Here is a 13,049-nt window from a genome sequence, read left to right as displayed (position 1 = left end):
CGGTCCTCACCGGGTCAGGCTCTGTCGAGAACAAGCGACAAACCGTCCGCACAAAACATAACACGTTTCCATGGAGGGGAGAAAAAAAAAAAAAAAGAAGTCTCCGCACTGCCAGGCTGGCTTAAAAACGGCTACCGTGCCCCCCTCTCGGGGCTGCGGGAGCCATGGCGGCCGCCAGCCCCTCCGCCCGGTCCCTGCGAGACAGAGCGCCTGGAAACGCCTGGCCCTCGCTTGTGCCAGCAGTGTGACTGCCTGCCTGCTTTACAATTGCTTTAAATAATAACCTGCTAGTAAACTTGGAAGAAACGGTGACGTTATTCTTAGCTAAACGCCATTAAAATGCTCCTCTGCTGTTTCTCAACAGAGGTGAAAAGCATTTCAGCTTCCTGGAAATGGCCGAAGCAGGCGACGTGTAGATCAAAGTACGGTGTAGATCTGTTCCTTGTTTTGCAGGGGGTTTTTGAACTGTAATGAAAACGTTTCTGCAACTTGCATCATAATGAGTTAAGTCAGCACGTGAAGTGGTTTTTAAAAAGGTCAGATTTAAACAGCATCGGCTGTTAGCTTTCCTGGGATTTAAAATTTACGTTTAAATAGATATTTGGATATTAGCAATACCTGCATTTAAAGCTTAACGTTGGTCTGTTTAGCCCTGAAGCAAACTAGCTCTGCCTAACACAGGCTTTGAAACGATCCAGCCAGACCATAATACTGTGGGAGCTTAGACAGCTTTGTCTCTACTTGCACCTCTCTGCGCATTTTTCCAGGACTGTGATCTTTGTCTGCAATTAATCATTGTTCAGGACGGCTGTTCCCGATGGTAGAATCCATGAAGTTCTCCAGCTGGGAGAGGTCCTAAAGCGGGTGCCTGGCGCTGCGTACGTGCGAGCCAGGGCCAGAAATTGCTGGGGCAGCAGGCGTTGTACGGCGAGCCCGCCGTGCGGACCCAGTGAATTGTGCGGGTCCTCAGCACTTCTGGAAATGGTTTTTGTAAGTCTGAGCTGAAAATTTCTTTCCGTTTTTTTAAGAGTTTCTAAATGACTGTAATGTTAAATGTAGTTTAAAAGTCACCAAGGCAGTTGAGACCGGTTGCACTCTCGGAGTGGGTGGTTTCATGGCTGAACCTCGTATCTGAAAAGCTTTAAATGTTCTGGTACAGTGTGTTTAAATCCCAGAAAGGTCAAACCAGACTTTCATACTTGAGTTAGATTGACCCTGGTTTATTGCTTGAGACTCCTTAGAGAAAGAAAGAGATCTTTCAGGGGAAAGGGGGGGGAATTTTTTTTTTTTTTCTCTGAACAGCTTGTGGTGACTCTATGCACATTCTTGAAGCAAAGGGGTTTGTTCTTGCCCACAGCGTCCCTCCCCTGCATTGTTGAGTGGAAAACTCTTATGCTAATTATTTCACTGTCTGTTATCAATAAGAAGTGATTTAATTTCTTTGGCAAAGTGTTGCAACAAGAGCAAATTAGATTGAGAGGCAAAGTGAAATAAAAAAATATGCAGCTGTTCTGCCAAACAATGATCGTGACTGTTTACAACGTTTTGTTTTAGACTGGCTTGTACACAGAATCCTTTATATTGAAGGTTTTCATGTCACAATCCACTGCTTGTGCAAGGAAACTAGATTAATAGATTATAAAGGACAAAAGAGACCTAGGTTCATCTGGTTCGACTTCCTGAATTATTTAGGTCATAAGATTTTTGTGAGTTTGTTGCTTTTTCTGATTTGAAAGAATTTAACTCGGCATATCTGCAGCTTAGAAAAACATCATTTTTCACTTTAAAATAGGTTGTGAGAGAGAGAGAGAGAGAGTAACAGTAACGTAAGTTGTTTCCATCAAAATCTACCTGACAGACTAGAAATCAAAATACCTTTTTTAAACTCGTCTAGTTTCTGCTTTCAGTTTCTGGATGTTGCTGTAGCTCAGTCTGCTTGACGGAGGAATGCTCCATTACCAGATTTCCGTCCCTGTGTAGCCGTACAGTCTGATCAACTGAGCGTTTAACACTGGCGTTGCAGACTTGCAGAGCTCCCCCTCGGGTCCATCTTTACTAATCCTGTAATCGTTCCTGTCGCGGGTCCCTGTGAACACTCTAGTTTTTCACCATTTTGATCTGGGCAGAAGGGGTCAGAGGGAGCGATCGGCGGTGATCGTACCTGCGGCCACAGCCCTCCTGGATGTGATGTCTCTGTTGGACATTCAGGGATTACACCAGCCCATGTTCAGATGGTTTCCCAGCTCGGCTCCTGAAATCTTTTCAGATCTGCTCCTTCCTGGGACGGTGTCGCCATACCATTGGTTTGTGCTCTTTGTTCTGCACGTACGGCTTTACACTTGGCCCCCTTGAAAAGGACAAGTCCTCAGACAGCATTGTTGCTTGCAATGGCCTTTTTTTTTTAATATAATACCCCCTCCTGCTACTGTTGAGTGTCACCTGCAAACTTGATTGGTAATGATTTTATATTTTCTTCCAGATAAACAACTGCTTCTGTCTCCACTGTAGGAGTTTCCTGGTTCCAGGTCTGTGTACACCTCAGCTGTGTCAATACTGTGTCAGGAGGAGGTGTGGATGTACACCATCCTCTTGTCACACCCCAGTTCCATGGGAAGAAAGCCCAGTCGAGGAGCTGGAAGGGAGCCAGGAAGCACACTGCAGCGTTTCTCTGCCCTGGTGTCTATAAGGTAGCCATTATTTAATGTAGGGTGCAAAACAGGTAGTTGCAGGACCCATAAAAGACAGCTCTAGGAGACAGTGGTTACAACTGCATTTTGAGACCTTCCTTTTAGATGGATTCTGATCGATTTGATGATGCTTCCTCTTAGATTCTTTTACTCGGAATCACGTCAGTGCTTCACAGGGGTTGAAGTATGGCACATCAGCCCTCTTGCAGAAATCTCCTACTAGTGCTATTACCATTTACCACCAAACCCTGCAGTTTCTTAAAACAGTTTCTCTCTCAGCAGCTAAAGTCACGAAGCTTTGTCTCCCATGGATTTGTGTCCATAAATTCCCCCTAACAAATCTTCTAGCTCTTTCCCCGTCCTGCTTACCCTGTCTGACAGAGCAGGGGGTAATGTGCTGGCTGGGAACTCCAGAGGGGCCAAGGAGGTGGCAGTCCCGCCCCTTGGTGTGGGCACGGGCTGAGTTCTGCCTGCCCTTCCCCAAGACCAGGGTGGTACCTCTACTGCGTACTCTACTCAAGAGTTAAATATGATTGGGACTTCTTCCCCACTGCCAAATTTGATAGAGATTGGAGGAAGGAGAGGAAAAATTACACAGAACAACACAGTCACATTAGACTTCTATTTTTAGGAAACCAGGCTAAGAATATCAAAGGAATACTGAGTAGGAATATGGACAGGGTATTTGCCCGTTCAGGTTTTTTGCCATTAAAATTCTAATTTTTTCTTAAGGACAGCAGATCTCTCTAGGGGATTTCTCAGCCAAAATAAGCAACCTCCTGGCTGATTTCACCTGTGTCCCAGCACACTCTTGAGGATGCATGGGATGTAAGCATTGAACAATGACAAGGAAGCGCTAGTCTGCTGTGGTGTTTGGCTGCTGGAGTGCAAAGAGATGTATGGCAATACCCAGTAGCAGAACAAACATTTATTTTGTTTAAGATCTGTACAACTTTTGACAGACATGTTGGATATTTGCCAGGGCTGGGGTTTTAGTTTCTTTTAAAATGTATCTTCATTTTATTTCTGCTAGTATCCTGACAAAGCCACCTCTGTAAGGTGGTGAGTGCTTTCAAAGATCTAATCATTCTTGAGGTATAAAGGAATAAAGAAGCTGTTTCAACACCTGACTTGCAGAATGCTTTGTGTTGCTTCTTGCCTATTGAAATGCAGCTGCTATTGAAATGCTATGATTCCCATCAGAATGTACAACCTGTTACTTTTTAGAATTCTTTCAATCTTCTAAAACTCATGAAATAAGGTTGGCAATTCTAATCAACATTCTAAAGCTATCAGATTACTAAACATTTCAGTGCTTCATGGCCTCAACAGTACAGTTTTACCAAAAAAAAAAAAAAGAATGAAAAGAATGTACCATTTGAAAAATTCAGGCACTCGCAGAGCTTGCACCAAAAGGAAATGAAGATACAGAGAAGTAATCTGGAAGGATATTTTTGTATTAAAATACTTGTTTTCCTGGACACTTATCATTAAACAGTCTAGATTCCATGGTAGCTGGAGACCTGAGAGCCTTTTTAACAACTGCAGTGCATACAGGGAGCATTCTCATTATAAGTGATGGAGTATAAAATGTTGCAGCCAGAAAAGTGATGACAGAGATCAAATGGAATGAGTTTAGCTTGCAAATCAGAGCAGTTTCCTCTAACTGGTGTGATGCAAACAACATATGACACAAGACCAGGACAGTTTTGCCCTTGACATTGTCGCCATTGCTCTCAGATCTGTACTTAAGGATCCTCATCATGATTTATTTTTTGACAGGACAGTTGGGAGTGCCCCAGCTGGTCCACTACACCACGGTTTTCAGCCGAGTGGGCCAGAAGACGCAGAATTAACGAATGTTGTGCTATCCATTGCCTTTCTTTGCTGCATAACACCAGCTCCCAGTTGCTAAGCAGCTGCAGAGCCGTCTTTGCTCTCGCTACCAATCAGCTGTGCTACGGGAGCAACATGGGTTCCCCTTGATCGGTGGAGAGGAGCCGGCAGCATGAAGACGGGAGCAGTGGCCATAGCAAAATTGTTCCTTTTCTGGCTGGCTGATGGGCCCCCTGGCAAAAATGCTGGAGTGAAGGGAAGGGACACTTGATGGCCCAGAAGCAGGGGATGGTGGGGAGGGGAGAGGGAGAGCCAGCATATGTGCACAGCGGAGGTTACAAAGACAGCAGATCTTAGCAGAGCAGGGGGCACACACCGAGGAGAAAGAAATGGGAGAGAGGCCAAATGCACAGTTCGGAATAAAAAAACCCCAGGAGGAGAGTGTGGCATATGGAGAGGGGAAATAAAGCAGAACTTGCACAGCCTGTGAATAATTGAATAGAAAATACAGGAAGAGAGGGAAGGAGCTTGATTCATTACTGCCCTTCACCTTGTGGAGACAGCTACACCCGGGAAGAGGAGGTGTGGAATACAACAGCATCTTTCATGTTTCGCAGTGAACTGTAGGTTTTACATTTCAGTCCCTGCCATTTGTGCTTTTCTCACTGCATAGTCCCTGCCTTTTGTTTAGACTTGATTCCTGCAGGAATCTTTGCCTAGTTTATAATTTATTTTTGTATTTGATGTATCTTTTTTTGTTTTTTCAGGGTAAGTCATAAATTAAAGTACCTTTTCCAGGTAAGTTAATTGTTTTAACCTTCAAGAGGGCAGGCCATCACTAATTCCTAACTGAAGTTAGTTTCCACTAAATCTGCAAAGCCATCGCTGCTTTTCTCCCCCTCTCCTGGGAGCTGCTGATCGAGAACAGGGTTCCCTTTACTTCACGACACCTTTCCCTGCACATTGTAGTATTCCCTTTTCCCTGCACAATGCCTGCCAGCAGTCCGGAAAGACTTGCTGCTAGCAGCGTGCAGGAAGTGGTTCCTGTGGCAGCAAATTATCACAAACGCCTGACGTGTTGCATGGGGTGGGGTGGTCAAAAAAGTGTCATGAACATCTGCGGGGGGGGGTGTGGGGGGTGTGTGTGTGACCAAAAGAGATTCTAGTTCCACCACCACTCAGCTGCCCACGTGAAAAAAATACTTTATGGTCTTGGTGCCTAACATGCAATTGGCTGCGTAATAGGAAATGCCAGTAGAGCTGGCAGAGAAGCAGGGGAGCTATATGTTACTCTCTGGCTCCTCCAGACACAGGATTGAGGGGCACATTTGTACGGGAGGGTGGGGAGAGGAATGAAAGCTCGTGCAGCTGTTGCCCTCCTCTGTGGCCAGCTCTGGCTTGCTTGGAGGTTTGTTGACTGAGAACACTTGCCCAACTCCAAAACTGAGTCCTAAAAGGAAAACAGAGGTGCCCACCCAGATATGCAGTGGAAAAGATTTGCTATGGGCTCTGTGGGTGTGGGTGTGTATATCTCAAGCCAATAAAAAACTTCACAAACGTGCGGCCAGATGTGGTTTATACTTGGAAGGTTTTTGTCTTAAGATGTCTGATTTGGAGGGATGCTATATTTGCTTCCTTCTTCCATTAGTCTGGAGTCCTGTATCTTTGAACAGGCACTGTTTATACTATTGTTAGACTCCTAAGTCCATTAAAGGTCTAGGGGCACTGACATTTTACAAGTAGATTCAGCTGCCGTTCACACAGGGGCGTTTTTAGCATTATGGGAGATGTAAGTTTAATTAGAATGGTTTTAACCAGGAAATCTCCCTGCCTTAAGAAATCAGAGCTACTGTGTTAATCCCAGTAAGCAACTGGGAAGTTGACAGTGTGCCTGTTGTTATGATGAGAGTTACAAAGGGTGAAATGTGTGTAGGAAGGGAGAAGTGCGCAGGAAACATGCCATCAAGGACAGCGGTGTCGAGCTCACGCAGGGCAGTGTGCCAGCCTGTGTTTGGCGACGACCCATGGGCTGGAGCAGCACTGAAGGGCTGCTGCCCTCCACGTGCCTGCACACACCAGACCACAGCACTGCCATGATTGCTCAAACACCTTCCTGACCCGCTCTGGTGGCTCGCAGTGAGGATATCCAGCCAGGCCACTCTGCACTGTCAACCCGTCCAGCTCCCTGAAGTGTGGCACAGGCCAAAAATCACAGCTCTAAAGCAAACATGACACGGTTACAACTGGGTTTATTTCCAGCGCCTCAAGTTATTAATTAGCCTGCTCTGAGCGTCACTGTGTCTTTGCAGGATTGCTCTGGATGGGTTAATGGCTACTCTCAGGCCTGAGATAGACTCAGTCTGGGCCTGTCCTTTGTCTAGCAATGCACTGACAAGCCACAAGCCTCTCTGGCTCCTGCCAAGCCTCCATCCCTACGTATGAGCTTTTCCCCAGCCAGACAATGACGAAGCAAGTGCTTCCTGCTTAGCTCTCCCCGTACACTCAACAAAAAACAGGCAGAAATGATGGTGTCTCCCATTAGGATATAAACAGAGGATTTTATAATCTCTTCAGTCTGCAGTTGCTGCCTTTGTGTAGGAAGTTTGCACAAATACCAGAGGGGAGGACACAAACTTCACACGTTAACTGCCCTTAATGTCAGTGTCATACATTACTCAGCAAAAGCTTACCCCTATTTCATCCACAGTCCTTTCTCTTACAGCCTACTTTGCCATCCTTTTTTCTCCTCCTGTGAATATTCCCAATTTCCCCACATTATTGTCAAAAGGTTTGAGAGCTTCCTGCCTGGGCCAGATGCAAGAGTGATGGCTATTGCACAACCAATGCAGCAGAGAAGTGTTGATCAAAGCCTGACTCCTCCAATGGCTCTGAAAAACACATGCTTGTTCAGGCTGCACTGTAGCTCACATAGTGGAAAGCATATTTAGCAAACCAAACCTGGGATCATTTAAACTTGAGTTCTCAAAAGCCTCACAAAGTAAGTACAACTACGCACTTTTCAGGTTTAGTGCAATCTAACGATCAACTTTTGGGGAGCACAACCCAGATTTGGCCATCCACAGTGGACTCACCTACTCCATACTTCTCCCTGCTGCATAAGCTGAAGAAGCCAAATGCAACTCCTGTTCTGGTGCTGTAGTCATCCTAATATACACTCCTATTGGTTTCAGCCCTCCCTTGTCTCTAAACCAGCAAGTACATTAAAAGAAAATCTATTGTCTCTACCAGGAATTACATATTTTGGGAACGGGAGAAGGGAAAAGTAATCTGAAAAAAGCAGATACTGCAGAGAGTGCTCTGATTCAGAAAAAAATAGTATCTCAGTGCTTGCTGGGTCAGGTGGAGTGTTGGTTAATGAAAACACAGGAAGGCATAAACCAGAGGGATTTTAGGGCTGTATACTAGAGATGGGTTGGATACTGGGTAAAAACACATTGTGTTGCAAGGGAAGCTATTTACAGCCCCTCTCCCAAAATTACTTCCTGATGGGATTTATTCTCTGCTGCAGATCTGGATGCAGAAAAGCATCTGACGCTGATTAATTTCGTGCAGATCTGTAGCAGAGCCCTGTCCTCTCACTCAGCCACGAGGAAGCCTGTGCATCACTCCTGAACCCGCTCCTTCTGACTGTTCCCATGGTAAAACCAACCACAGCTACCAGCGCAAACACAACCTGCAGATCTCGCCTGAAACAAGGCATTTTGAATCCCTCTCTCTCCGGCAAAGCTCTGGATTCACTTCTCAGCACAGAGGTAAAGGATGAAATCCAGCATCACTGCGATAGCTCTGCCAGCCTGTGTTGACAAATTCCACCCCATCGCTTGGTGAAGCTGTGCCAGCACATCTGGGAGACACACATAGCGCCCAGATCCACGGGGGCAGAGTTATGGTGGTGTTGGCAGATACTTGCTTGTTCATTTCATGCTTTTCAGAGATCAGTCATTGTGTTTGATGTTCCCGAAAAGCATAGGATGATCTTAACCTTGTGTTTCCCATTCTTTACAACAGAACTCAGCTTGAGAATTCACATTTCAGTGAGGAACAGAAACTTGAAACAGCCCCCAAGCACCTACTGTATCAGGCTGAGGCCTTACCATGTTGATTTACACACTCTTCGGATTTGTAAAGTGGGGGTGTTTTTTTATCCCACAGCTGCAAAGCCAAGAACCTAGTTTCTAATGAGAGGTGAGATTCAAAATACAGCACGTTGGCCACACATATATCAGGTAGGCCATACTTGGCCCACAGAGTTGGCACCCCTGATTTAAAGCATACCAAGAGAAAATAACCCAAGAAACAGTATGTGTTCCCTATAAATAGCTGCTCTCTAGGTAGTAGTCAGTGTGCAGTTTATGATCAAAATCTGTCCAAACTACATCAAAGTGCCTGAGTATTTGCTGCCTGATTTTGCTGAGTTGTGTATCTAATTTGGCTAACACCTCCTGTCGCAGACCGTTGTCCTGTTTTCTTTCATAGCCCTCTGAACTCTATGGTAGCATTTGGACAGATTTTATGTAGAGTTTATTGAAAGATTTTTGCACTGATTTAGCACATGGGGTACTTAAGCCAAGTGAAACAGGAACTATATTCCTAAGGCATGGAAAGGCAGAAAGGAAATTTTCTTATTGAAATATAATTTTTCCACATTACTTAATAGTCTAGAAAGTTAATACCTTTCTGGCAGCACTTTCCACTGGGAGAAGAAAATACAGTTCCTGCTCAGCCAAACAACAATGTAATAATGCTTTAGGTTGCATTAAACGTCTTAGAAACTGGCAGGTGTCACAGCCACCTTGCCTTCAATGAAAAAGGCAATTGAGAGCCCTTATGAAACAAGGGATTTACATCAGTAGGGGCTACTACACAAAAAACAGGCACATGGCAAGGTTTGAATAGATGGTGAATCATGTGGCCCAAGGGATTTTTCGGGATGGGGGCGTGTGTGTAAAATATCAGGCCATGAGGACCAGATGGTAGAGCTCTGCATGTGCAAGAGAAACAGCAAGAAACACTGCAGAAATGGATACTGAGAAGCAGCTGAAAGTCAAGGAGACGGGGAGCTTTGATTTTGAAAAGAGATAGTTTCAGGGTTGAGTGAGGGTCAAAAGAGTTTTGGCACTGTGAGCAAAAACACAGCTGAAAAAACAGTTTTGTACAGTTGTTCTGTAAACAAATTGAATTACCTTGAGTATATTCCTAGCTTTGTCATAGGCTTCTCTTCTCCTCTTACGCTGGTACTGTCACCCATAACTCCTCTGTGTGTGCAAGGCACAGTTCAGCTCTCCTACATCACAGTTTCTCCTTCCCTACCCACCCTGTCAGTTCACACTAAATTCTGTGGGGCAGAGATTGTTCTTCAGTAAGGGTCTGTGCACACGACCAGCAATTGTTCATCTGAAAATTCTCAGAAATTCACTCTACTTACATGGTAAGTTCCATTCGTTAGGGTCTGTCTTTCCTATTGTAAACTCAGGGCGTTGTCTCTTGCTCTGTATGTACATGCTGTAGTGGGAATTCATCGCTGAAAACACAAATAATTAATATCACTGGTAGTGCTAAAAATAAATATTTAAGACTCTGTCTTGTTAGGCACATTCTTAACTAAGTTCATTAATATTTCCTTCAACATAAATGGGGCTACTCGTCCTTATTTTTAAGTTTATGTTTAAATCTTTGTAAAGCTGGGGTCTGTATTATCAAGAAGAAAATTCTTTAGTGAATTTCAAAAACATAGGTCTAAAGACATTTAGGAAGAAAAAGTCCTCATTCCTGTCTACTTTATATTACCATATAAACTAATAAAATGAGTATACAGCAGATGGCGTGTGCTGTTAACTCTTCTCTGCAATTGTGGCTACAAGGAAGTACCATTAGTCTGAGACCTTGCTGGTTAGCTAAAATAGTTGTATTTTCCATTAAAAATATTGCTGCAAGCCATGCTTTTTAGCCTAAGGGCATGCCTTATGATAGAACTTAATTGACTGGAAACTTAAAAACTTTTACAGCATTCACAGTGCCTCCAAATAGAAGAACGTAGCTAACCAGAATATTTTGTCAAATCTGTTAACATAGGTACTATTTAAAACAGTATTTTGTGAGCAGAAAAGCTTATAATTATGCTTCTCTTCCCTCATTTGACTCTCTATAGTTACAAAACTCATGGGCTTGTAATATTACTGAATCTTGGTTTCCTTGACTTCTTCAAGCACGTCACAAGGGACAGAGGCAGCACAAGTGCATTGGTGTTGCTTCCTGAGGAGGTCAAGCTGAGGATATGCCTTGAGGTTCTTCTGTTGTGCCAGAACTGCCCAGGAGGTTGCAAGCACTTTTCCCCAGGCTTGGTGTTTTGGGAAGTGGAGTATCAATTTAATTCATCACCCTGTATTGTTAAAAAGTCATAGCTTCAATATTGGACCTAATCTGGGCATCTTTTTTGGGTGTCCTCATAACCTGACTTACCTATCAATACCATCTAAAGTGTTAAATCATCTTTTAAAAATCATAAGCTTCAAGCAGTTTTCCTAGGCAGTGTCCTAACCTTTCACTCCTTCCTATTATTTTCCTTGGCAATCATGAAGTGACAAATTGGTAACAAGACTGGAACACAGATATTTACCATACCCCATTAAAATCTTGGGTTTGGTACACTCACTGTAAATCTCTATATGCATATTGACTCATGAGCTGCTGATGTGTGAGCTTTAGATGAAACAGAACTTGGGCCAAAATCAATATACAGGTCAAAACAGAAGGAGGAGAAGGACACTTACAATTAATAATGATTAGATTTGAATTTTACCAACACAGGGTTGAATCTCCCTTCATTTAAATCACTGTCAGAATTCCATATTAGACTTTAGTTTTTCAGAATCTGCAAAATATGCGTAGCTTTTGCATAGGACTTTATATGCCTAAAGCACTGCATACCTGTTAATTAAAAACAAAGAACCGAGACACAGAAATGCCATATTTCATCAATACTAAGTTGACTCACTAGAAATAGAACATCCATTACTTAAAAACAGTCTTTTGAGTGTTTCCAGTTGATTTTATAATCTGCTCATTTTATATTGTTTCATCCTGAATCTGAAGGTATACAAATCTAAAAAGTTTCCTTAAATATAAAATGTAAAAGGAGACAAAGCTCTGAGAAATGTAAAGATTGGTTTGCGAGACTTGCAAAAAAACAACAAAAAAGCAAAAAACCCCAATTGAAGTGACCCACAAAATACTTTTATCCCCCAAAAAGCTTTCATAGCAATTATTGAAAAAAAAACCCAACTGAATTACAGTATTTGGTTACAGGAAGACTACTAAGTCTATCTGTTGATCGTATCATACATAGTGTGATGCTGATTTTGAGCCAGGTCCAAATAAATCGTTTCAGGGTAAACCAATTCTTTCCCGGACCATTCCTCCCTGTGCCATTACAGCCAACAGGAGCTGATGATTTTACTGTGTTCCAGATAAGATGTAGAAGATCGTGGTTCATAAAATCTTTTTGACAGCTTTTGTATTCTACACACTGTCATCAACTTTTTCCTCAGTAAAATGGTTAGCTTTAAATAGGTGTGCATTTGGCTGCTTTATTATTATTATTATTATTAATAATAATATATAACAGTTCGTTGGTTATTTATTAACATGTCCTTCCTCCTCCCTATTGCCGAAATACCCTTTTCTTGCTTTTTGTTTGCCCTCTGCACAAAGCAGAGTCTTTCTTGAAAGAGATGCGGAGCGCGGTCGTGTTTGCATTCGGTCTGGAAGGCCATCTAGTGACACAACCGTGCAGGAGAAAATGCAAAACCTTGTCTGTTTTTTTTTTTTTCTTAGTTGAATTAAATGATCTTGCTACACTCAAGCATGCCCTTGGTGGTTTGTTGCTATTCCCACAAGTGGTATTTCAAAAATTTCAGAGTCAATTTTGACTTTTTTAAGAACTCACCGGGTTCGAGACGGAGCACAATCTTAATCCCTGATCGGGAAGAAGCATTTTTTTTTTGTGCAGCACGGTGGCAGATTGGCACCTGACTTGTGTATCATGGCCAAATGCACCCGGGTGCTGTGACCCCCCTGCCTTCCATGGTACAAACCAGCCATGTTGGTGCCTGGGGCCCCCACATCTCTGCAATTAAAATCTAAAATTCCAGTTTATTTTCATCTCAGCTCACCTTGGATGGCTGCAACTGGGTGAATAAGCAACGAGCAGAACCTGTTGGTTCCTAGTCCGGCAATAAGTACAGTAAAAACCAGGCAGCAAGTCACTGCCGCTGACGGGGCTGGCAACCTGGGGTAAACCAACATGGCGCTCCCGGTCCAAAGGGGCTCCCTGGAGCAACAACTGAGGATGGGGGGGAGGACGGCGGCGCCACAGCTGGTGGAGGGGGACGAGCACCCAGGGGCGGGTGACATGGCGGGGTGACGCACAGGGAACCCGGCCCAAGGGCCCCGGGGGGGTGGAGGCCATGGAGCCTCAGCGGCTAGACGGGGTGCGCAGCCCCGGGG

This window comes from Athene cunicularia (genome assembly GCF_003259725.1).
Source record: "Athene cunicularia isolate RWA chromosome 15 unlocalized genomic scaffold, athCun1 chr15_part1, whole genome shotgun sequence".
In the NCBI taxonomy this organism is placed as follows: domain Eukaryota; kingdom Metazoa; phylum Chordata; class Aves; order Strigiformes; family Strigidae; genus Athene; species Athene cunicularia.
This window is presented reverse-complemented; position numbering follows the sequence as displayed.